Source organism: Pseudorca crassidens, chromosome 10 (genome assembly GCF_039906515.1).
Source record: "Pseudorca crassidens isolate mPseCra1 chromosome 10, mPseCra1.hap1, whole genome shotgun sequence".
Classification (NCBI taxonomy): domain Eukaryota; kingdom Metazoa; phylum Chordata; class Mammalia; order Artiodactyla; family Delphinidae; genus Pseudorca; species Pseudorca crassidens.
This window is the reverse complement of record NC_090305.1, coordinates 14,939,060-14,961,772: the sequence shown is the minus strand read 5'-3', so window position 1 is coordinate 14,961,772 and position 22,713 is coordinate 14,939,060. Positions and strand designations below refer to the sequence as shown.

At 38.9% G+C, this 22,713-nt stretch overlaps 2 long non-coding RNA genes across 3 annotated transcripts in view; one reads left to right on the top strand and one right to left on the bottom strand.

Moving 5' to 3' along the window:
* Positions 1 to 22,713, bottom strand: part of LOC137231616 (uncharacterized) — a 286,036-nt gene that overhangs the window by 59,464 nt on the left and 203,859 nt on the right. The gene's annotated exons all lie outside the window — the stretch shown is intronic.
* LOC137231615 (uncharacterized) overlaps positions 12,745 to 22,713 on the top strand; it is a 100,171-nt gene continuing 90,202 nt past the window's right edge. The window contains exons 1-6 of one of the 2 annotated variants that reach the window (XR_010946693.1): positions 12,745 to 12,939; positions 13,475 to 13,606; positions 14,996 to 15,189; positions 17,085 to 17,219; positions 18,047 to 18,171; positions 20,303 to 20,452. This is a non-coding gene — a long non-coding RNA (uncharacterized lncRNA). The remainder of the gene's footprint in view (positions 12,940 to 13,474; positions 13,607 to 14,995; positions 15,190 to 17,084; positions 17,220 to 18,046; positions 18,172 to 20,302; positions 20,453 to 22,713) is intronic. The other variant, XR_010946694.1, reaches the window with a different exon arrangement.

Sequence of the window (22,713 nt, the reverse complement as noted above, 5' to 3'; positions counted from 1 at the left end):
GACTAACCAGCTATCTTATTTTGGTCACCTGTAAAACAAGAGAGTTAAATTAAGTGATTATTTCTCAATTCCTTTTTAGCTACAAATGTAAAGTTCCCATGCACCATAGACACATCATTACCATTGGTTTATTTTTCTCTTAAAACAATACAGAATCCCTCTTCATTTATGATGGATTAGGAAATTATGACTAACTCATTTTCTCAGACCAACTAGAAAACCTGGACAAAGTATAGAATATATTTTACTGATGCATTAGAAAACTAACAAGGTAGTGAGGAACTAGAGTCAAAACCAGGGAGAAGAATGAAAACCAGAGAAGAATGCCTTGATTTTAGAGGTGTTTTTTTTTTCTCCTAAAGCCATACACATATTTCTAACATAGATTCATAAACTCAAACACTGGAATGGTGGTTACTAGGGTCTGGGGGTGAGGGGAGGGGTGGAAATGGAGAGTTATTAATCAATAGGCATAAAGTTTCATTTAAGTAAGACGAATAAGCTTTGGAGATCTGCTGTACAGATAGTCAACAGTTATCCATAGTCAACAGTTAAAATTTGTTTAGAGAATAGATTTCATGTTAAATGTCTTATCACAATAAAAATAGAAAATTAAAATAAATATATACCAATAAATATAAATAAATAAATAGGTATGGAGAGCAACAAAAAGGGTAAATATGCAGCTAAATCTAAATTGGTATTGATTATATGAGATAATAATGTCTTATGGAATTTTACAATATGTAGAATTAAAATACATAATAATAATAGCATACAAGATGGGAGGGGGCTAAATGGAATTAAAATGTTTTTAGGACTTTGCATTGTCTGGAAAGAGGTAAAAGTACAGATTTATATTAAGCTTTTCTAAGGCAAAGAAGCATTTTGTAATCTTCAGGAAATAATGTTTTAACTGAGAAATTTGTTAAGTAAAAACGTTTCTGGAGGTCTAGTAACCTTGTGCCAATTTTAAATCTTGATATTTTTCCTCATTTGGTTATGTTACATGTAAAAAAAAAATTGACCTTTCAAGGAAAACAGTTCAAAGAATCATGCAAAAGCTCAAATTCAACTTTATATTTATTTATCTGTTCAGAGAAAAATCTCCGAAAGGTAACTTTGAAGCAGAAGAATATCCCTTGTTTTAAGGTTGGAAGTTTTGGAAAGGGAACAGCCATTTTTAATCCATTGTTGGCTGAAAAGTATAAGGCATAAATCCAATTGCTATGCTTCTAATGTAGTACATATGAACTAATTCTTTTCACAGGCCAATTTGCTTGAAGGGTTGTGAACCATTTCCTGGTTCTATTTCCTGGATACTATTGTTTACCTTTAAATGAAGGCAGGTACAGAAGAGATAACAGAAAGAGAAAGAGATCAGGTGACTTGGTCTAGATTAAACAGTTCTCTGAGCCAGCTGGGTTCACAGATTCTCGAAGGTAAGAATCAGTATCTATGTACATTTTTAGTACCTGGAAGGAGCTAGCTCTTCTGTAGAGGATAGGATGCTGCTTGGGCTGAGACTCAGGTAAAGAGGGTTGTAATCTTGATCTACTACTTAACTACCTTTGTGAACCTTGGCAAATCACTTTGTAACTCTAACCGTTAGTTTTATTTTCTGTAATATGGGCAAAGCAATTTAACTCATAGGTATAAGAATTAGAAAAATGTTTAAAAGTGTTTTGTAAAGAGGAAAGTATATGCAAGTATAGGACATTATTCTTATTTCAAATGATATGTCACACAATCAAGTCAGTAGCATTTATCACTGGTTACAAAGAGATGGACACATTTATAGTAAGCATGAAAATGAAACTAAGGCCCTGTCCATTTGGGTTAAAAGCAGTTGCTTAAACAATTACAATAAATTTAGATTTTCACAGTGACTAGGCCTTGGTAAGAATTTTAATTTTGTCATGTACTATACACTGATAATAAAGTACCTGTCAAATTTTAAATTTATTTTCTTTTCATTAAGTATTCTTTTAGATTTGGTGCCTGATTTACTCTGTTTCATATAATAGGCACACAGAACATGCAAAAACATAATGTTAGCATGACCAGATTTTCAATAATGTATGCAGTTGGATGATTTGGGGTTTCATATTTAAAGTTATAGATTTGTTATTCTGAGACAACAGACAACAAAACTTTCCTAACTAATTCTAAATAAGTGTTTGAGAATGTTATTGATAGTTATAGATTGTCTGAGAAAATGTAAAGGTGTAAAGTTCACACACAGCAACGAAGACCCAATGCAGCCAAAAATAAAAAAATAAAATTAATTAATTAGGGCTTCCCTGGTGGCGCAGTGGTTGGGAGTCCACCTGCCGATGCAGGGGACAGGAGTTCGTGCCCCGGTCCGGGAGGATCCCGCGTGCCGTGGAGCGGCTGGGCCCGTGAGCCATGGCCGCTGAGCCTGCGCGTCCGGAGCCTGTGCTCCACAACAGGAGAGGCCACAACAGTGAGAGGCCCACGTACCGCAAAAATAAATAAATAAATTAATTAATTAAAAAAAATATATATAGACTTGATGTGATATTTTCCTTATTAATGCCACAGAGAAATTTGTATTAAGTTTAATACTTTGGGATACCAAGTCATATCCTTAGATCATAGCGACACATTGATCATCATTAAATAAATAACTTAGTTGTAATTTTTGGAGAAGAACTTGAAGAGATAGATGAGACCTAGATGATGGTCTTAGAGAGTTTATGATCCATGAAGTCTTATACCACCAATAATGAAGAAGTTGTCACTACAGCTACTTAAGAGATTCAAAGTATTGCTAAGCTTATAAGAAAGGATTTCTTAGTTTGAGTAGTTTTTACTCTCCTTGTGAGCTTTCTCCCTATTCAGCCCCTGTTTGTTTGATTTTTTTTTCTCCATACTTTCTCTTTCTCAACCTCCCCTCCCCATTGATATTTGCACCTTAACTCCTCCCAGCCACACTCCCCAACTCTAACCACTCCTTCTCCCACTGCTTTTTAGACCAAAGCAGTCATATATATTCTGAGCCATACTAACGTGATAGCGGATATTGCAGAGCTCTCTGCATCTGTTACAGTCTTATCTTCTTATTTACTCACCTAGTTAATTTCAACTCTTTACCTTGCTTTGTTTGTGTAGATCTAGCTACAGAAAACCTATCAAAAACATTTTTTCTTTTTGATTCTTCCTTCCTCCTTCCCCCCTTCCTCCCTCCCTCCCTCCCTTCCTTCCTCCCTCCCTCCCTCCCTCCCTCCCTCCCTTCTTTCCTTCCTTCCTTCCTTCCTTCCTTCCTTCCTTTCTTCCTTCCTTCCCTCCCTTCTTCCTGGGCTGAAATTAGACTAATACTCTCATATATATTAGTTTTCATTCCCAATCCTTCATGAGGTCTCTTGTTTTGAGCTTCCTTCCTGGGGCTCTGAGTGAATATCAGAAGTCCCTAAACTGTCTTCAAGGAGAATGCAGAGCTCTAACTGGTAACAGATTCTTATAGTGACAGAGTTTTACCCCATGGAAATAGAAGGACTTACTTCTATCATATATGTTTATCTCAAGGTGCCAGACAGGGGATGCAAGCCAAACAGAGAGAGGGTAATGACACCCCAGACACTAAAGTGCTTCCAAAATTCTGAAAAAATCTTTTCACTTTTCCTTAATGGGTGCAACTTGACAAATGCTACAAAAGACTGTATACACCAAAGGATCCAGAGTACAGAGGGAAGCTGTAATTGCTCAGGATCATGGAAACTTCTTTCAGGTAGACTCAATATAATAAGACAAAATGGAATCTAACATTATTCACGAATAATTAATATTTATCAAAAGGTGCTTTTTTCTTTAAAAAAAAATCCATCTGAAATGATCTGGAGAAAAAAGATCCAGCCAAGCCCTTTTAGGTCACTTAATCCATTTGGTTGCAAATTTTTAAAAGTTTTAATTTTCTGTTGCTTTATGTTTTAGTTTTATTTTGTGAGAAAAAGAGAGAACCTGACTGTCTTACCCAAATCCTCAAGAAAACTAAAGTCAGGTCAATTATTTCTGGAACATAGAATACAGAATCACCACTACCATCACCCTCCAAGTAGCCAAATGAATCTGTTTTCTTTGAACCACAGCCGTATGTATTCTACCCAGCCCCCTTTGGATGTTCTCTTATAGTGACAAGGAGCTGGGGTAGAAATCAGGCAGGCATGATTCCTACATGTGCATGTGTCATCAAATACAGATAAATGAACGTGGTGGGGCTCAGTTTCAACATTTTTAAGAGAAAGGGAAGAAGGAGGAAGAGAGGGAAGGAGAAATGAATGGAGGGGAGGGGAAGAGAAAGAAAAGTCATGTATGGCAAATGCATAGATTACTGAGCAGTTTGAAGAAGGAAATGTATGTAATGTGCCTGTTCACACTTAAGTGCTCAGTAAGTTTTAGTTGTTATATTATTAGCAGTAAAGTTTGACTAAAACACACAAAACAATTTATTTTTGTATCTTTCGGTGTATTTTGTTTGGGTAAAAGATATTGGAAGACAGTCCACTGATAAGAAAGCCAGGATATTGTACATCAGTGGGGAGAACTACTAAGGGGAGGTGATAGTTCATTGTAATTGATGCCGTAGAGAAGAGAGTGGGACTGAGCATAGAGAAAGCTCTTCCCCTAAACACCGATTAATAATGGAACATGTGCTTCAGACTACTCTCTAATAACTGCTCTGTGATCAATGTGCTTTGGAACTGGTGACCACGTCACATCTGTTGCACAGCTTCTTGGTGGAGGAAGAAGTCTCTTCATTTTTAAGTGATCTGTGTTCTACTTACTTTGCCTAATTCATGTCTAATGGCTTTTTCATGACAAGACTCAAACAAAGCTAGTTTTAGTGGGACAAGGATAACAGCCATTTATGGTTGTGTATTATAGTTGGCCAGGAAAAGCAACTGAAAATGACTCTAAGAAGACTGAATGCATCCCCAGTTATTTTTTTTCCTACATGAGGAGCAAATCTACCATCTATGTGACAGTCTGCAAAAATCAAAACCAAACAAAACCAAAGAAAAACAAAAAACAAACCTCTTTTTCCAGATCTCTAAATTAAGGAATTTACTTAATTATACCATTTTATATGTAACTTAAGTTGTCAAAATTTATCTCACATTTGGACTTCCCTGGCAGCCCAGTGGTTAGGACTCTGCGCTTCCACTGCAGGGGGCGCGGGTTCAATCCCTGCTTGGGGAACTGAGATCCCGCAAGCTGTGCAGTGTGGCCCAAACACAAAAAAATTAAAAAAATGTATCTCACATTTAAAATAACCCCATAGGCCTTACAGTATAAAAGGAAGAAAATGGACTTTGGAGTTGGAGCTGAATTCCAAATCCAGCTCCTTAACTTCTTAACCACCCAACCTACCTTTATTCTTCATCTACAAAATTAGGATAATAATACCTTCATCATAGGATTGTATCAGTGATTAAATGATCGAAAGCATTTGAAACGTGTAGAATGGTAGACATGCATGGTGGGCCTGCAATCGCATTATGTCTCGTGATTCCATGTTGTTTCCTGATGCTCAAGCTATTTCTTGGATTCTCATTAACCCTTACTCTTTTAATACCCTCAAATAGATAGCTATATATTCTAATGGAGTCTTGCTGATACGATGAACTCTGTGAAAAATATTTCATCTTAATCTCCAAGGTGAATGAATCTATCTAATGCCAGATTTTGTTCTTAGTGAAATCTATTATATCAAAGTTCCAGTTTTTGCTCTACAGCTCACAAAAGAAGAAACCTAGACACATAAAAGTTACCCAACTTTCTTCTTCTTGGTCCCGTAGATAGTGAGATAAAAATAAATGTTTGCTGTTATTCAGTCTTTCTCTCCTTATGAGAGGTCTACAACTTGTGCGTCAGAGGTCAAATTAAGCCCAGGAGTGTGGCGGTCACCTGGCTCTACTAAGGAGATGTGACATTCAAGCCAACTCCAGACCCAAAGATGACATAAGAAAAGTGTAGCTTTGGAAGGGTCTCATCCTCCATTTTGCTGCCAGTTTTCTCCATTCTAACCTTACTCCTTCTTCAACTCAAGCTTTTATGGCAACCCATCTCTTATCCCAGACTTGTCACCCTAGTGGGGAGTAGAGTGGGAACTTAGCCTGAAAAATAGTGAGGCAGCCTCTAGTTTCAAGTCTGTCACTAAGCATGTAAGTCATATTTAGGAAGCCACTTCTCTGGGTTTCTCTAGTCAGAAAGGCAAATGAGATTAATTAACTTTTTAGTTTTATTACATTTTTGACATGGTATATTACTCTGTGAAGGGTATATGTTGTTCTCTTAGGTATATTTGCGTTTCAGTCTAAACTTCTAAAGCCTGTCTAGCTGACTGGTTCTAGTGGGGAAAGAATGTAACAGTCTCCTGGACTCCTTAGTCCCCATTCCTATTTTCCTTAATTTTTCAGAGGTCTGAGTAGTATTGGTTCTCTAGACTGAAGGCAACCTATGATCACATCAGAATTATTGGAGGAGATTTTTCAGTCTGTGAGTGCGCCACCTTTAGAAACCGAGTAGGTCTCAGGTTGGCTTGAGCAGAGGAGGTGGTGAGAGGGACTGCATTATTAATAAACGAGTCACTCTGATGCTCACTCGGAGCTAAGGATCCTAATGGCTGCGGCAAGCTGGTTGGGCTCCCTTCCTCCTCCACATCTATAGAAAACTTTGTGTCTTAGCTTGAGTTCTCTAAAAGACAGATCCTGAGACAAGGAACTGATGCTAACACTTTCCTTGGAGGTACATGTCCAGGGCAGTGAAGGTGAGAGCAAAAGATAAGGAAAGCAAGGTGAAATGGAAGCAATGTATTATCACTTTATAACAAGCCATAGCAGATTACTTAGTAGCATCATTAATTTTGTACATGGGGATATTCTGGAAGGTTTATGCAAAGAAACTTCACCCCAGAATAACTCACAAAAAGAAGGGGAAACTTATTTGTCCGGCTCTCTCCTATCTTCCATTTCCAACTGGCCAGGTTCTACCCCATGAGGAGCTAACTCTATCTTCTAGGCTGTGTCATTTGGGCCTTCCACCACTTCTCTAGAAGCTGATACTGCACCCCATGGTGTGGTGTTTTATTAAAATCCAGTACTGAGGGAATCTAAGAAGGTTAAAAGGAGTTGTGTCTTAATATATATGGCCATAACCTATCCTTTGGAGAAAGATAGCAGCCCAGGGCTTAAGCAATTGTCCTAACAATATGCAAAAGCTGGTGCATTTATAGCACATGCATTAAAATCCATGAGAGATTTCCAGGAAATCCAACTCAAAAGAAAATGGCAATTTCTTGGATATTTCAACATATACATTTGGTCTTGTGTATTATTAAGAGTTTGAATTGCAAGCTAACCAAGAACAACCTCAAGGTCTAAAGTATCTGCCACAGAAGCAAACTTTCAGGGAAATGCTACATTCAAAATAGGACTGTTAGGGTTTATTTAACTTGTCCATGTACAGCTGGAAAGCTGTGTTTGAAATTTGTGCACACTTGTAAATTGACATGGAGCCCCGGGTCATCGGTACAACTGGGTCACTACAAAATAGAATTGTAGACTCCATTATCTTCTTCTGCTCTTTTAACTTGAAGTGAAATATTTGATCTTCTCTATTTTTATTTAAGAGAGGCCCATTTATTCCATCCGTGTGTAATTTTAGCCCCTGTACTCTTATGACGAGGTCCAGTCATCACAGAAGAGAGTCGAGCCTTCCTCCAATGACCTGTGAATAGTCTATGCTCCTCTTTCCTCTCCCAGCTCCCTCAGTTTTTAAAAAAATGGATGGGTTGGAAAGTGAGTGGCCTGCCACTAATGAAAACTTCTGCCTTGGTAGCCTAGGATGATAGAAGTTTATGAATGATAGATGTCTACCACAAACTCTGTGGGGTTAACTTAATATCCTCCCACAAATTATGTGGTTATTCCATCTTATCTAACTATGCAGCTCATTGCTAGACTCTCTCAAAAAATACAGGGAGAGAAAAGATAACTAAACCTTTGTGATCATTGGAAATATAATTCAAAGTATGTATCAAAAATTGCATTATTATAGCATAAAGATTAGGTAGAATCATGTCAGAAGTAGCCCATGAATTGCAAAAGAATTGCAAAAGAAGAAGACCTCTTCCTCACTCCCTTTGGATATATGTTTATTTTGCAATTAACAATGGGCTAGGGTACCTTTCTAAAATCCTGTCCTGTGACTTCAGAATTTAATCTCAAAATGGACTTATTTTTATATACATTCGTACAGCTTATATTCCATTGAGCTGTCAGAATGAATCTTTTAAAAGGGTGAGTCAGATCTTGATGATCATGACATCTCAACACTTGAGTGACTTCCCATCATATTTAGAATAAAATCCAAAGTTGAAGGCTTACAAGGCCCTACTTAACCTGGTCCTTGGCTATCGCACAGATTCGAACTTCCAGCTGCCTCCCACCCATTCTGCTGCAGCTACTCTGACCTCCCAGGTGAGGAATTAAGGACTTAAACTAATGGATATGGAAAGAAGTAGATGGTTTTGAGATATATTTTGGATGCAGGGTAGACCGGTCTTGCTGTTAGATTAAATACGAGAGTGGAAGCAAAAGAGGAATACAGAATTATTTTAAGTCATAATGGACACAGTAAATGTTAGCTCTTAACTCTGAGTATTATCAAATATTAATAATAACTGGATAAATGGTAACTCATGAAAATGTGGCAGTGATAATCTTGCTTTAGCTTGCATGTTAGGTACCCATATCGGGGTCAAAATTTGGTGTTCTCGTCTTCACCTGCGAGTCAGCAGTTCCCCAGGTTTCATGGAGAACAGGACTGCTGCTCTTTGGAGGGGCCGTCACTATTCAAGTACATGATTTACTTTACACTTTCAAGACTTCTTGAAGTTGATTCCGAGGCCGTGGCCAAAGGAGTCTCTTATTCATTTAAAAATGAGTAACAAATTCCTCTCTTGGAGGAATTTGGGAATCTTCATTGTAACGAGATCCCACATCCTTACAGATTCTAAGCCTAAAGATAACTGCTTTAATAGATTTCTTTGGAACTGTGTACCTGGTTGGGTGTATTAAAAGTTGAACCTGAGTTACCTCCACTCCACCTTAACAGAGAAACTAAGCATCTCTCAGATGCCGAAGATAAAAAATATTTAACTGAGAGGCCTGTGGGTGATGAATGAGATTGAGTTCCCTGTGGGAAATGGGTCATTTTTCAGACCTTGCAGGAAGTGTGTACATCGGCACCTATAAGTCTTTTGATTCATGGGGAGAAGACTATTCAGACCCAGACAGCTGGTGTATTCAGATGCTGCTGCTTCAGGGGGATAAACTAGTCTCCCAGAAACTGTGCGGCAGGCCGCTCTCCATCTCCCTCTGGAATATGAATACTGTCTTACTTTTATTTGTTCTATCTTTGTGACAGGCTTTCTCAGGGATACGGCGGAATGCCAGGTAGTGAAAAGGGGAAGATAAAAAAGCAAGCATTCCCATCTAGTCTTCTTTCTTTCCCAAACCTCGTTAAGGCTGAAAATAATTCCAGGATTCCTTTTTTCATCATTTTCAAAACCAAAAAAAAAAAAAAAATGTGTCGTAATCTCCAATTTTCAATACAAGACAAATCTCTAGCTGCTTTAAAGCCCCTCTCCTGAGGGCGGGCACTGGCCATCCCCAGTTCAGTCCCCACCTAGGGAATCTGTCACATTCACAAATTTAAATTCAATTTACCACATTCTTATGAAAGGGGACTGAATTTCTAAGCCCGATGATGGGAGTGACATTGAATACAAGATTGTGTAGCACTTTAGAGAACTTTCCTTTTATTAGCAGCTCCATAATCACATTAACTTCAACTGAAAATTTGGACTAATTCTTTCCCTAGAGGCCCAAGCGGTAATAATTGTAGAAATCTGTGAAAAAGGATAAATACAATTCAATAATTATATTGATAAATAAAATGAAAATCAACTAATTGTGTCATTCACTCAGATGCTCGCCTCGGCTGTTGGCGGCTTTATGCTCCACTGGCTGCTAAACTTTTCTGTCACACTTCAATAAATTTAATTGTGCAGAATAAATGAGCTAATTTTTGAAGTCACAGGCTCTGTTCACAAGATAAGGGTAGTGATTTATTGACCTCTTCTAGCTCTGTAACAGCGTCACCCTCCTTTTCTACTGACAACTGGGCATCAGCCGTTCCCTCCCTTGGTGTGGTTCCCCTCACAGCTCATGCTAAGATCTATCCCAGTCTTCCCTCTTCCCTCTCATATTCTTTCTTGAAATCACTGAGTGCCTATCTGAACAGTCTGGAAGGTTGCAGGAGAAAATTCTGTGGTTTCTGTCGTGGCTCTCCGCAGGGTGATGGGTTCTTTGCCATTTCTGCAGCTGTCTGAATCCACTATTCAGTTTGTTCAACTGCAGCCCCAGGTTGTGGGTTGTGAACTTAACACCTTCCAATGCCCCAAGGGAAAACCCAGTGTCTCTGTAGGTGTGACCTCGTTAATGGAGACAATAGTTTATCTCCTTGGACTTAGAACAGTTTCTTGTGACAGGCACACTGATGTCACACCAGATCAAAACTCCTGATAAAACACAGTTTTAAAAAAGGGGCCCACTACCTGAATGTTGGGTTGAGATAGGACAACTTAAATGTAACCCTTCAAAATTCCAAGAATTATTTGAATAAGCAAAATAGAATCTGTAACATAGAGAATATGCCTTAAACCACATGCCTTAGGGTCTGCAGTGGCTTTTTCATATATTTTCTCCTGCATTATGTCCAGTTTACTTTAATGACTGATTATTTCCCATATTAGCCCCAGATTTTTAATACCTACCAAAGAACTTGTATTATTTATGCTTTGTCGCGGTGTCCAGCTTCTAGTGCAATGCCTGGAATTAGTAGGTGTTCAATAAAATAATTGTTGAATGAACACATTAATTGATTAATAAATGAATCACATTGATACAGAGCTGTCAGATTAAAAGGAATATATGTGTATATATTTTAGCTTGTTATGGGACAATCTGGAAAGCATGCAGTTTTAGACAAGAATTGTGGCATATTGATCTCTAGGTAGTGAAGCCAAATTCGAATTTATAAGAATTCCCTAAAGGAAGAGTAGAAAAATAACTGTTGTTTTATAGAGCACGTTTTGTCAGTCATCACTAGGCATCTAAATAAATGGTGCAGACAAAGAAAATATGGCCCAAGCCACAATGCAGCCATCTATCTACTGGAGGGGTCCCAAGGACAGAACTCAGAGAGGGATGTCAACCCTTGGCTCAGGGTGGGCTCTGTGTCTGCCTCTCCTGGAATCAAGAACAGTGATGGGATTATCAGTATTGAAATTTGGGGTTCCTAATAGTACAGCTTCAATCCTGTGATAAGGAAAGTTCAGAGTTACAAATTTAGTGCTGGGCAAAAAAACTAGTAAAATATGAATGTGAGTGTATAAATTAGCTTGCTCTCTTGAACACAAAGAAGAAAAATGGATTCTTTTTTAAACTTTCTTCTAACTATCCTTTTATTTTTCAACCTCGTCTCCTCCAAATCAGCTCCTAGCAGTCTGAGAACTCGGCTTGGGAAAGGGGAGAGCTGGCTGTATTGCTTTTTTTTTTTTAACATCTTTATTGGAGTATAATTGCTTTACAGTAGTGTGCTAGTTTCTGCTTTATAACAGAGTGAAACAGCTATACATATACATATATCCTCCTATCCCCTGCCTCTTGCATGTCCCTCCCACCCTCCCTATCCCACCCCTCTAAGTGGTGAAGACACCCTGATGGCACTGTCCTGTGCTCAGCAGTACCTCTAGGAAAGAGTCTCCAGGTGTTTGCCTGCAGGAAGTCATGAAGTCAATGCAAATCGGGACAAGTTCCCCACTGGCAGGACAGAACTTTCATACACTGGGTGCTTTCCCTGTCATTGTTACCATCTTTGCTGCAATAACCATCATTTATCGCTAATGGCACTTGAAGAAATAGCCTTTGACTAGGGATTAGATTTTAGTTACCTAGTGTATCAGCCAAGGACAGAGGTGGTCCCTCATCGTATCGACGATGCCCAATTTGCCTCACGTGAAAATATCCACCTTAAACTAGAACTGGAAGAAAAACTAGGTCTTTTGTACACTGCTTTCCTCATTCCTGCCAAAGTGTTTATTGAATCCCTAACTAAAACCACTTGTGCTCTTGAACTCTCCTCCTGGAGACAAAAAAAAATCGTGATTATTGTTTCTTTCTCAGAGGGATGCAAAGAGGGATCACCACAGGAAATCCAGAGAGGCTTGAGAGGACTAGCTTGCATTGAGATAGAAGCCAGAAGCCCACTTAGCCAATGGCCTCCCCGGGACCTGGCACCGAGGCGGGCAGAAGACAGTCAATGCCACAGAGCCCCCATGTGAAGAGGAGAATTTGGCATCTGTGCTTCTAAACCCTGAGTCCCTCAGCCCCAAGTACTTGGGAATTCTGTGAATCGTTGCCTGTGGCAGTGACACTGATTTGTATCTGGGTATGAACTTAAATGAAAACATGAACTCATTACATGAGGAAGGAAACACTGCCAGATTTAACAGGATGAAATTCCAGCAGGCTGTCAGGTTTCATGGGGCTGTAGTGAAATACCTCATAGAAAGGTTTCCAGTTCATAAAACGCTTTCAAAACGTGCTCAGCTCTTTTAAGCTGAGGGGACATTATCATTTCTATCTATAGCATTTCTCTGCAAATTGAACTCAAATATCCTTTGGGCTGACTACACAGAGAACAGAAGAAAGACGTGGAAGAAACTTGGACTCGAGATTGCCTTCCTGAAAAGGTTTCCTTCAGGCGGAATTATGTGAGAAGAAATGACATCAGAAACCAACGTGTCAGTATACTTCTGCCAGCTCCATACGGTCCAGCTTGTTTTCACAGGTACTTCATTAATTCAACAAATATTTAGTGAGTTCCTATCACGCGTGGGTACTGTTCCAGGCGTTGGACGTATGGTGGTCAGTTAGAGAAATCTACCCTCACAATGCCTACATTCCAGAAGGAGAAGTAAACAACAAATAAATGATCAGGAAACATATTGTAAAATGTCAGGTAGTGATCATTGTTATTAAGAAAATGGGATCGAGGGTGTGGGATCAAGGAGAGTGTGTTTTGCAAAGGCCACCCTGAGGTGTGACATTTGAACAGAAGCTTAAACGAAGTGACCTATTGAATCCAGGAAACTAATTTTATAGATTTTTGAAAGGGGTGAGCTAGCATAAGGTAGTAAAAGGGTTAGGAAGTTATTTTGATTCAGAGATGCCCAGTTTAAATAACCACAGGCCTGACCCTCTTCTCTCTTTCAGTGGGAATTTGGATAGAGCCTTGAATGTTTTCTTGGGGATTTTCTGGTGTGTGTGGCATAGTAACCAGTGTGTTCTGCTGTCTTCTGTCTTGACCTCTTTTTACTTCCTAGAAAGAAGCAAAAGCTGTGGGAATGGGCATGAAAAAATACAAAAGGACTTTATATCTTTCAGCCTGGGCAGAAGTTGACAGAGAAAAGGAGGTGAGAGAAAAACAAGATATGAGAAAAAAAGGCAAAATCCAAGTGAGTTCTCTTTTTGGTGTTCTATCTATCTTTCTATATAGCTTTCTCACCAGCCTTGTTAAAAAGTAAATATCTCTGCAAATTTCATTTCATTTTCCTTCAGCGGATACAATAAGGCTTATTAAAATGTCTTTCCCTTCTGCAAGGTGCAAACTCCACATTAGATTTGAAAGCTCTCACATAATTCAGATGGCAAAGGAGGTTTTAACTTGGCTGACATCAACATGTAAACTAAGAATCCTTCACACGTGGAACACGTGCTTCGAATGAAATTGAGTATAAGAATGTTTGCCAAACCTGACTGCAAATGGTTTATTTAGAAGTATAGAATGTGAAAAATATAAATTGATTTTCAAAGATAGTTCCATGATGATTATTGACTTTTACTCCTAAATTACTGATTTGTTTAAATAGCAAGATGATGCTACATGTTTAAAAGTTTCTGTACCTTGGAAGTATTTATTGTCTAAACTAAAGCTTATTCTCATTTCTAAGAAGAAAATTAGGAGATTGTGCTTGCATGTGTATGCATGTGCAGTAATCTGTTTTTAGTGATATACTACTGCATGGGGCTAGGTCTAGGGGTCGGGATGTCTAGAAAACATCTCATCTGAACATCAAGGTTGAGAATATAATATTTAGGTAACTAGTTTCAGTCCAGGTGCTCTTCTGCCTGTGGTAAACCTTGCAGGTGAGCTCACTTACCTACGTTCTCAGTTCTAGGGAAGGAAAGTCAACAGGGATATAGAGCCGGATGGTAAATGGCAAAATGGGAGGCATGGTGATAATACTCTGAGTTAAGAGCACCACTTTTGTTGTCTGACACACTTGGGTTTTAGGCTTGGTTCTTCTAGGTCCAAATGTAACTCTGGGCAAGTTGCTCAAATTCTCTAAACCTCAGCTTCCCCTTCCGTAAAATCCTTCCAAATATTTTATAATAAATATTTAAAGAACTTCTACAATTTATGAAATTTACTTCATGAGCAGTCACTATGGTCTATAGTTATGATCAAATGTGCTCTCAGCAACACTGAATAGAAGCTCTTGGATAACCATGACTATTACTTTGGAGTTGCCTAAACTGCCCTTTCTCTTGAGACTATCATTAATGCTTTCCATGAACCAGGAGTCATCTGTAATATCTGACAGAGATCTTATTTTCTGTTACTCATCAAAACAGTGATACCCTCATGTATACATTTCAAAGTCAGAAGGAAAGTAACTAGGGAATTGAATATAATGATAGCGTTCCCTCTTAGAATTATACCAAATCCAATTTAATGGATTGAATTTTGCTTTTTAAATTAAAAAAGTAAAAAAATCTATGTTCTGGGTTGGCTAATAGGACACTGGTTAAAGCAAGTAATGATTATTTGTTTTCTGATGTAGGAATGATTTGCACTGGACTGAGAAGAGCGTGAGATGAAACCCCAAATTCTTAACTGGTTGAGTTCTAGAAAGAGCGATGGTAGTAATTTGGGGGAACTGGTGGTGCCAAGTTCACTTGATTCTACTTTGAAAACTCTCATTAATTGTGCATGGCTGTGCACATACACACACCACAGAAACAAAATTCCTGGAATGTGAGTGAAATTTGTGTCAGAATTTCTATCTTTGGATGTATAGAGAATTTAAGTGCTATTTAAATGGAAGAATCCTGTTGTAGTAATAAAGAGAAGAATCCAATGGTAGTAATGTTGGTTAGTGTTGAGAAGAAGAATAAAGGAGAGATAAAATATTTTAAGTACAATTATAATCTTTTTATTCAAGAAATTATAATCTTTTAACCTCTAATATGTTAATAATACCTCACTTTTTTCCTCAGTGGATTCAGACAGTGCAGTTCTATTTCTATCTCTAAGGAAAGGCCTATAAGTACATCAAACCAACACAATGACTTATTGAGTGCCTACTATATGGCTCTGAGAGACAGAGACTGTCTGAGAGACAGAGACTCTGAGAGACAGACTCTGAGAGGCACTTTAACCTATATTGTTTAATCCTTTCAACAAGCAGCAGCGTAGTATTATTATCTTTTTTTAATAGAAAGATAACAGAGACCTCAAATGCTTAAGTAGCCAGACAAGATCATATAAGACAAAAATCCTGCATAGGAAACCAGGTTTTCTGATTCCAAGTTTAATATTTAACATTGCCTTCTACATAAAATTGTTAGACATAATTTAATAATCATGTGTAAGGTATTCTCCATTGCTCCTTTAGAGTAATACTGCCAAAGAGCTCAAATGCAATTAATGAGGTAAACCTTTAAGCTTTATTTGGTCCATCTTCAAGACTTTTGCTCAGTAAATTTTTGTTGAATAAATAAATACTAGAAAAGTAATTGCTTAATGAATTATTTCTTGAGCATCTATGACTGACTATCCAGTGCCATCATCTCCAAAATTTGGGTCTCTAGTAAACTTAAGTGGTGGGGGGGGTAAGAGCTTAGAATTGGCACCCCAGCAGTCTCTCCACCCACCTACCCACACCATGTCCAAATCTTTCCACCAGTTGCCTACTAATTCTAAAAACAGAACTGGCTACATAATTTGCTAGTTCAGTGCAAAATGACAACGTAGGGTCCCTTGTCCAATAAGTATCAAGAATTTCAAGACAGCAACAGTAGAAAGTTAAACAAAGCCCAGGACCTTTTTGAGCTTGGGGCCCTGTGTGAGTGAACAGATTGTATGCCCATAAAGCCATTTAGGTCTAAAGAGATTGGATGTTCACTTTAGTACCCTGAAAATGTACCTCAAAGAAGTAGACTGTGATGAAGTTTATTGGTACAGCAGCATCAAAATAAAAACTGGAAGAGAGTATACAAAGTGGATTAGGGGTACATGTAAACCAACCTCAAGTTTGGAATCAGATTCATCTGTTAATATCACCTCCTCTTAGGGAAGAACGAAAGGAGGGTGGAAGAAAGACTTCCTCTTCTATGCACAGGCTCTGAGAGTAATATAGACAGTGCTTCTAGAAATGTCTTCCTGAACAGATTACTCTATTTGGAGGATATTTATCCCCTTACCACCTCTCCTTTCCCCAGAGACATGGCATTGTGCCCTAGTTTTAGTGTCTACAACTTAGATCGAGGGATTTTATGGTAACGACTCTTGTATCATCTCTTTAATTGAAAATCCTCTAGGCTAGGAGGGTGGGAACCGTGCCTGTCTTATACACTGTCATATCCTCAGCACCCAGTACATGCCCGCCACATAATAGGTGCTCAATAAATACTTGTTGAATGATTGAAAGGAGGTTGTAGGGGAAGTAGTAAGACTGACATTTAAAATAATTATAGGAGTGAATACCACGGTAGAAGGATTATTTCTATTCCCCAAACTCTGCAAGACACCAAGTATAAAAAGTCGGGTTTTTTAAATTATTATTATAAATCTAGTGACATCAATACTAGCTCTATCTCTGCATCCACATATTTTATGCATTGGCTTGTTTTCATGTTTCTTTTCCCAAGGGAATTGCTTCAGCAATAACTAAAGTCAATGAAGAAAGTGAGGGACTTGCAAAAGTTTCCCAGCTGATTCTGCCAACTGAAATGCCTTTATTGTGCTGTTTTGGTCAACAGAATGAGTCTCAAAACTGAAATCAGGTCAATGTAAGTTTGTGCACATGCATGTATTCACACACACTCACACGCTCTCATCAGTAAATTATTTGAAAAATAAATGAAAATGAAATCGGGGTCAAATTTGGAACATGAAACAGATAGCATGCTCTTTGTGCTACCAGAGTATATCTGAAAAGGAAGCAGGCAAGTCCAGCAAAACTTAGAGACCTCAAAAAGCCACCAATATACACAGAAGACTGAAGTTGGTTTTTTTCTTTTCTTCCCCTCACATTAAGTCCAATAGCAACTAATCCTGGGGAACTAAAAATATTCGAGGTGTACAGTGACTCCCTTCTTTGGCTCTTTCTATAATGTATACAAATCTGACTGATAAAAGGCTCAATTCACTCAGCAGAGAACTGGCTTCTGTCTGATGGAATTTCACTGTGGAGTTTTCACAAGGAGAGAGGTTGGAGCCTTTATATCTCCCATCCTTCTCTATGGGAGACAGAGCCTTATGCATCTGAGTGATAGCAGTAAGCAGTCTAGGACACGTTGGTCGCTGTGTCTGCAGGCATCTGACAAGAGGAGGATATGATTGCAGCAGTGTGTTTGGGAAGTCTGGCTTTCTCCCTCAAAGCCCTCTTTATTCTCCGGTTACCTGGCATTGCATAAGAGCCAAGCAGGCAAATTAAATTCCTTCTATTCAGCCTTGAGGAGAGGTGAAAAAACTCCTCTCCGAGCTGGCGATATTTGTCACTTTGCTCTGTCCTTCCCCATGGCGGGGTGTTGGGCATCCAATAGACAGGCTGGTCAAGAGTGATGTTTTTCATTTTTATTTATATATTGGTTCTTTTTAACTCTTTCAGGATTGTCCAAATCAATTTGAGGCCCTGTGTCTGTGTAAACTAATTTCCGTGGCTACTCCTCCATAAATGACTTTGCTATACTCTTCCTCCAAAAGGACTTGGATCTAGGATGGCCATAGCATCAGGTATATCTCAGAGTGTTTTACACTTATTTCTCACTTTTTATGTTTAAATTTGGAGTTATTCAAATAATTGTCTTGTTATCTTTGAAACCATTAACCTTGTAACCACTGTACATTTTCTGTGTGCCCGTCATATTGGTCAGTATCATTGCGTTGTGTTTTGACTTGTTCTTACAATGGCCAGGTTGAGATACAAATTTGTCCAAGTGAAATTATGTTCACCAAAAGAAGAAGGACTTTTAAATTAGTCCAGGTCATTGGTTGGTTTGCAGTTTTTGATGGGCACTGTAATTTCTCAGGTGAGGAAGCTATAGATTATCTAGCATCTGTAAATAAATTCAAATTTCTGTCCAAGGAAATTAGAGTCTTGGGCTAGGAGAGAACTTCTAGGGAAATGTTATGATCTTTAAGAAATCATGGAGCAGGGGAGAGTAGACTAGAGTCAGGCAAATACAATTTTCTTTAAGAGAGAAAGTAAGGAAGAGAAAGGAGGGAGAGAAAAAGAAAGAGGATGAGAGAAAAAGAGAGAGAGTAAAAAAAAAGGAAAGAGGGGAGGAAGGGAAGGAGGGATGTAGTAGGGAAGGAAGGAAGGAAGGGTGGGAAGGAGGGAAGGAGGAAAGAAGAGGGGAAGGAGGGAGAGATGGAAGGAGGAAGGAAGGAAGGGAGGTTGATTCTACAGGACAAAAACTATGAGTTTGACATTGGTCCAAGAAAGAATTCTAGATCGGATTAATAAGGTGATGCTTTGCAAGTACTTAAAACACTTAAGCTAGAAGAGTGTATCTGGGCTTCAGCAAAACGTATGACGTTTTCTTTTTATATGTTTATCATCATATAGTTAGGTAGAGTAGTAACTGATGGAACAAGAAATACACAGTGAGTGCTTGCTGTGTACCCAGGCTCTGGTGGGATGAGAGAGAGAGACCCATGGTCTCTCTCCTTGGCCCTGTTCTGTTCCATGTCTTAGCAATCAATGAATTTGATGAGAATAGAAAGGCGTGGAAGAGCACCGATTCTGGAGCCAGATGTCTGGTTTTGAATACTGTCTCTGTCACTTACTAGCTCTGTGACCTTAGGAGTTTACTTAATCTTTTTGTACCTCAGTTTCTTCATCTGTAAAATGAGAATAATCATAATATCCATTTCATAATTTTATTGTGAATATTAAGTGAGTTTAAAATGCTTAAAACAATGACTGGCATAAAAGAAGCACTGTTAGCTAATATCAATATCAATAATAATGATACATAGATGATATGCTTATTAAATTCATAGAAGAACAGAAGTTGGGAGAAATGATGATACTGTGAGATATCAACTGATATAGTAGATTGAAAGTAACAAGATGAACTTTAACACAGAGAAACAAGAGGTTCCATATTTGAATCCTCAAAAGCAAAATGGATTATAGCTGACCTCCAGCTCAAAATGAGCCATGTATTCATTGGTCCTTAAGCGCCAACCACCTGCCAGGCACAATGTAAAGTGCTATTCAAGAGAGAGACCCAGAGCTAGAGTGAGATTCAATTTGAGTTTGCATCAGTGGGATCAATGGGAGTGTATTCTCCAAACCAAGTAATGTGCTGCCCTTGTCAACCACAGCTTGAGCACTGGATTCAATTCTGGCTTCCACATTCTAAGAGAGACACTGACAAATTGCCAAATATTCACAGAATACCTATCAGGGTGGCAAGGGGATTTGTAACAAAGCGTGAAGGAATCAGGGATGCGTGGACTAGAAAGAATAGGGGTGGGATGGCTAACGATAAGTTCACTGGAACGGTCCAAGTTTATGGCTGTTGTTCCCGCATAATCGCAAGTTGTGTTGTATTTCACTCTCAAAATTGCCCCAGTTTGGACAACTAAAATATGATCTCTCTAATGATGGCTTTTAAGAGCTATCTGAAAGAGGATGAATTAGACTTGTTACTCAACCAAGTCTCATGTTTGTGTGTGACAGCAAGGTAACTTGAAATATCAGTATCTTAAGCAAACAGGAGGGTTTAAGGGCTCACGTAACTAAATTGTGGGAAAGGCAGAAGCAGGGCTAGCCAGAGAGGGCCCTGGAACCAAGGTGTTCTCTTTCTCTGTCTCCTTCTCGCCGCTCTTACTCTGATCCCTGCTTTTGGAACAGACTTCATATTCTCCTACTGCTGCCGGGTGATCTGAACTCCCATCCATCAAGCTTAGAAAACCAGAGAGAAAAGGAGCTTCTTCACTGTCAACTCAACCAGAAAAATACTTGGAAAAGACTCTACCCCAGTGTGCTTGGGTCATGGACAAGGTGAGGGGTGAGGTGCGGCGGGGTGTGTGTGTGGGAGGGAGGATTCAGGTCAGATTAAAATAACAACTGCTGTAAACTTCTATCAGCCCGTGAAAGGCACAGGGAGACCGACTCCAGCTCAGTTTGATGATAGGGGCAGCCTCCTGAAAGTGACTTTCTGATCATTGGAAGTGTTTAATTAGCAGGTGGGTGACACGTTGTGTCGAAAGCGTTCACGTGTCGGGTTAAGAATTTTTTTTTTTTTTTTGCGGTACGCGGGCCTCACTGTTGTGGCCTCTCCCATTGCGGAGCACAGGCTCCGGACGCGCAGGCTCAGCGGCCATGGCTCGTGGGTCCAGCCCCTCCGTGGCATGTGGGATCTTCTCGGACTGGGGCACGAACCCGTGTCCCCTGCATCGGCAGGCGGACTCTCAACCACTGCACCACCAGGGAAGCCCTAATAATAAGAGGTTGGTGCCTCTTTTTTTGCGGGGGGGGGGGTAGTTAGAATTTGACTAGAAGATCTTTAAGTTTTCATACAGTACCAAGATGCTTTACTTCTATAAATTTTCCTTATGTTTTTTTTTTGCATAATTAATTTCAAAGAATCCAGTTCCAAGTATAAGAAATGAAATAATCACCACTCTTAAAAACTGCATTGAATCTCAAGGGACCTGAGGATTACAGCAAAACTATGAGAATTGACCCAATAAAGCAACATAATAAATTTAAACCATATTCTCTAGGGCCCCTTTGTATTCTGCAATTTTGGGATTCCATAAAACCAGCTTCTGTGATGCTGAACATAGCTAAAATTATTTAAAAGTCACATTGAGTACAAGACGAAAGGAAAGCTTTCTGAACTGGCAACAGTGAGAGCTGTAGTCATGAAATCAAAATGTTAAGTGAGGGTTTGACAAGATCTTGCTCCAAATTTTGTTCAGTCTCTTCTCGATGATGACAGAGCAGGGAGATGCTATAGTAATATATGCTGATATATATTTGGTGGGAGCATATTCTCCAAACCAAGGAATCTGCTGACCAGTCAACTCACGTTGAGTACTGCATTTTCTCTCTCTCTCTGTGTGTGTATGATTCTCTCTCTTTTTATGTGTTTTATGTGACATGGGAGTCTTCATAAGGAAATGAAGACCTGAAAAAACAGACCTTATATTTTATGCTAGGTTTGATGAAGAGTGGACATTCATGAGGAATATGATAGGACAAAGGGTATAAGTGCAGTAAACTGGGGGAAACTTAGCAAGATTTTTTTGTTTGGCTTCTACTTGGTGTCCCTGTGACTTCAGAGATAAGGATCTTTCTTTCCTCCAGGTATAGAGAAGGCACCTCTCACATGAGGGTTTTATGATCTGTTTCAGAGGAGAAGGGCAGAGTGACCTTCCTGCTTCTGCCATTTTCTCAGAAGTCCTTTAGCTTAAAATATTCAATATGCCAAGGTTCCATGTTTCGGGGTAGTGTGTCCTGAGCACGAACATTCCTCCATCTGAAACTTCCCTAAGAAGTTTCACAGTCCAGAAACTGAGTTAGTAAATTGTCTCATAATCAGTTGAACTAATCTCTTAGGGCTGGGCATTTCCATGGAAACAAAAGAAAAACAAAGGTTAATGGCTAGAACAAACTACTATAAATTCAGCTTTTGAGTCCTGAGGGCATTTCTAGATGTTAGGCTCAAAGTATGTCTTCAGGAGTGAGGGCAAGCAGTGGCAATCTTACAGATTTTCCTGGTTTGGAGTTTGAATGTCTCTGGGAATGTTGTTGATTATTCTGGTAAACTTTCTGAGTGGCCCACACAACAACAGCTGTAAAAATTGTCCAAACATGAGCTGTCGTGATTTCTCTGAAGTTTATATCAAGTTGTCCAACTTCAGCTTGCAGGGCTGCAGGAAAAAGGGCAGTTTTAATTTTTAGTGATTTCAACTCAGAAGGGTGAGAGAAAAATTGGAAATAATAGTTTTGGAGAGAGGTAGCTAGATATTGGAAGAAACTAGAATTCAGGATCCATGCTAGTGTACAAGTAGGTAACAAGACCTGAAAGACCATGAATAGGACTAGAATTTAATACCCACAAGAGTGTGCTATAGTTTTCCATCAAAATATAATTTTTTTTGTCTAGTCACCTCCATTTCTATCAAAGATAATTGAAGTAACACTAATTTCTTTGCAGTATAAGCCAAGCATTATGAAACTTGGCCTGATTATTTACATAATCAGAATCGTGAAATCTGCTTTGCTGGAACTTTTCATAAAGAATCTCAGTTTGG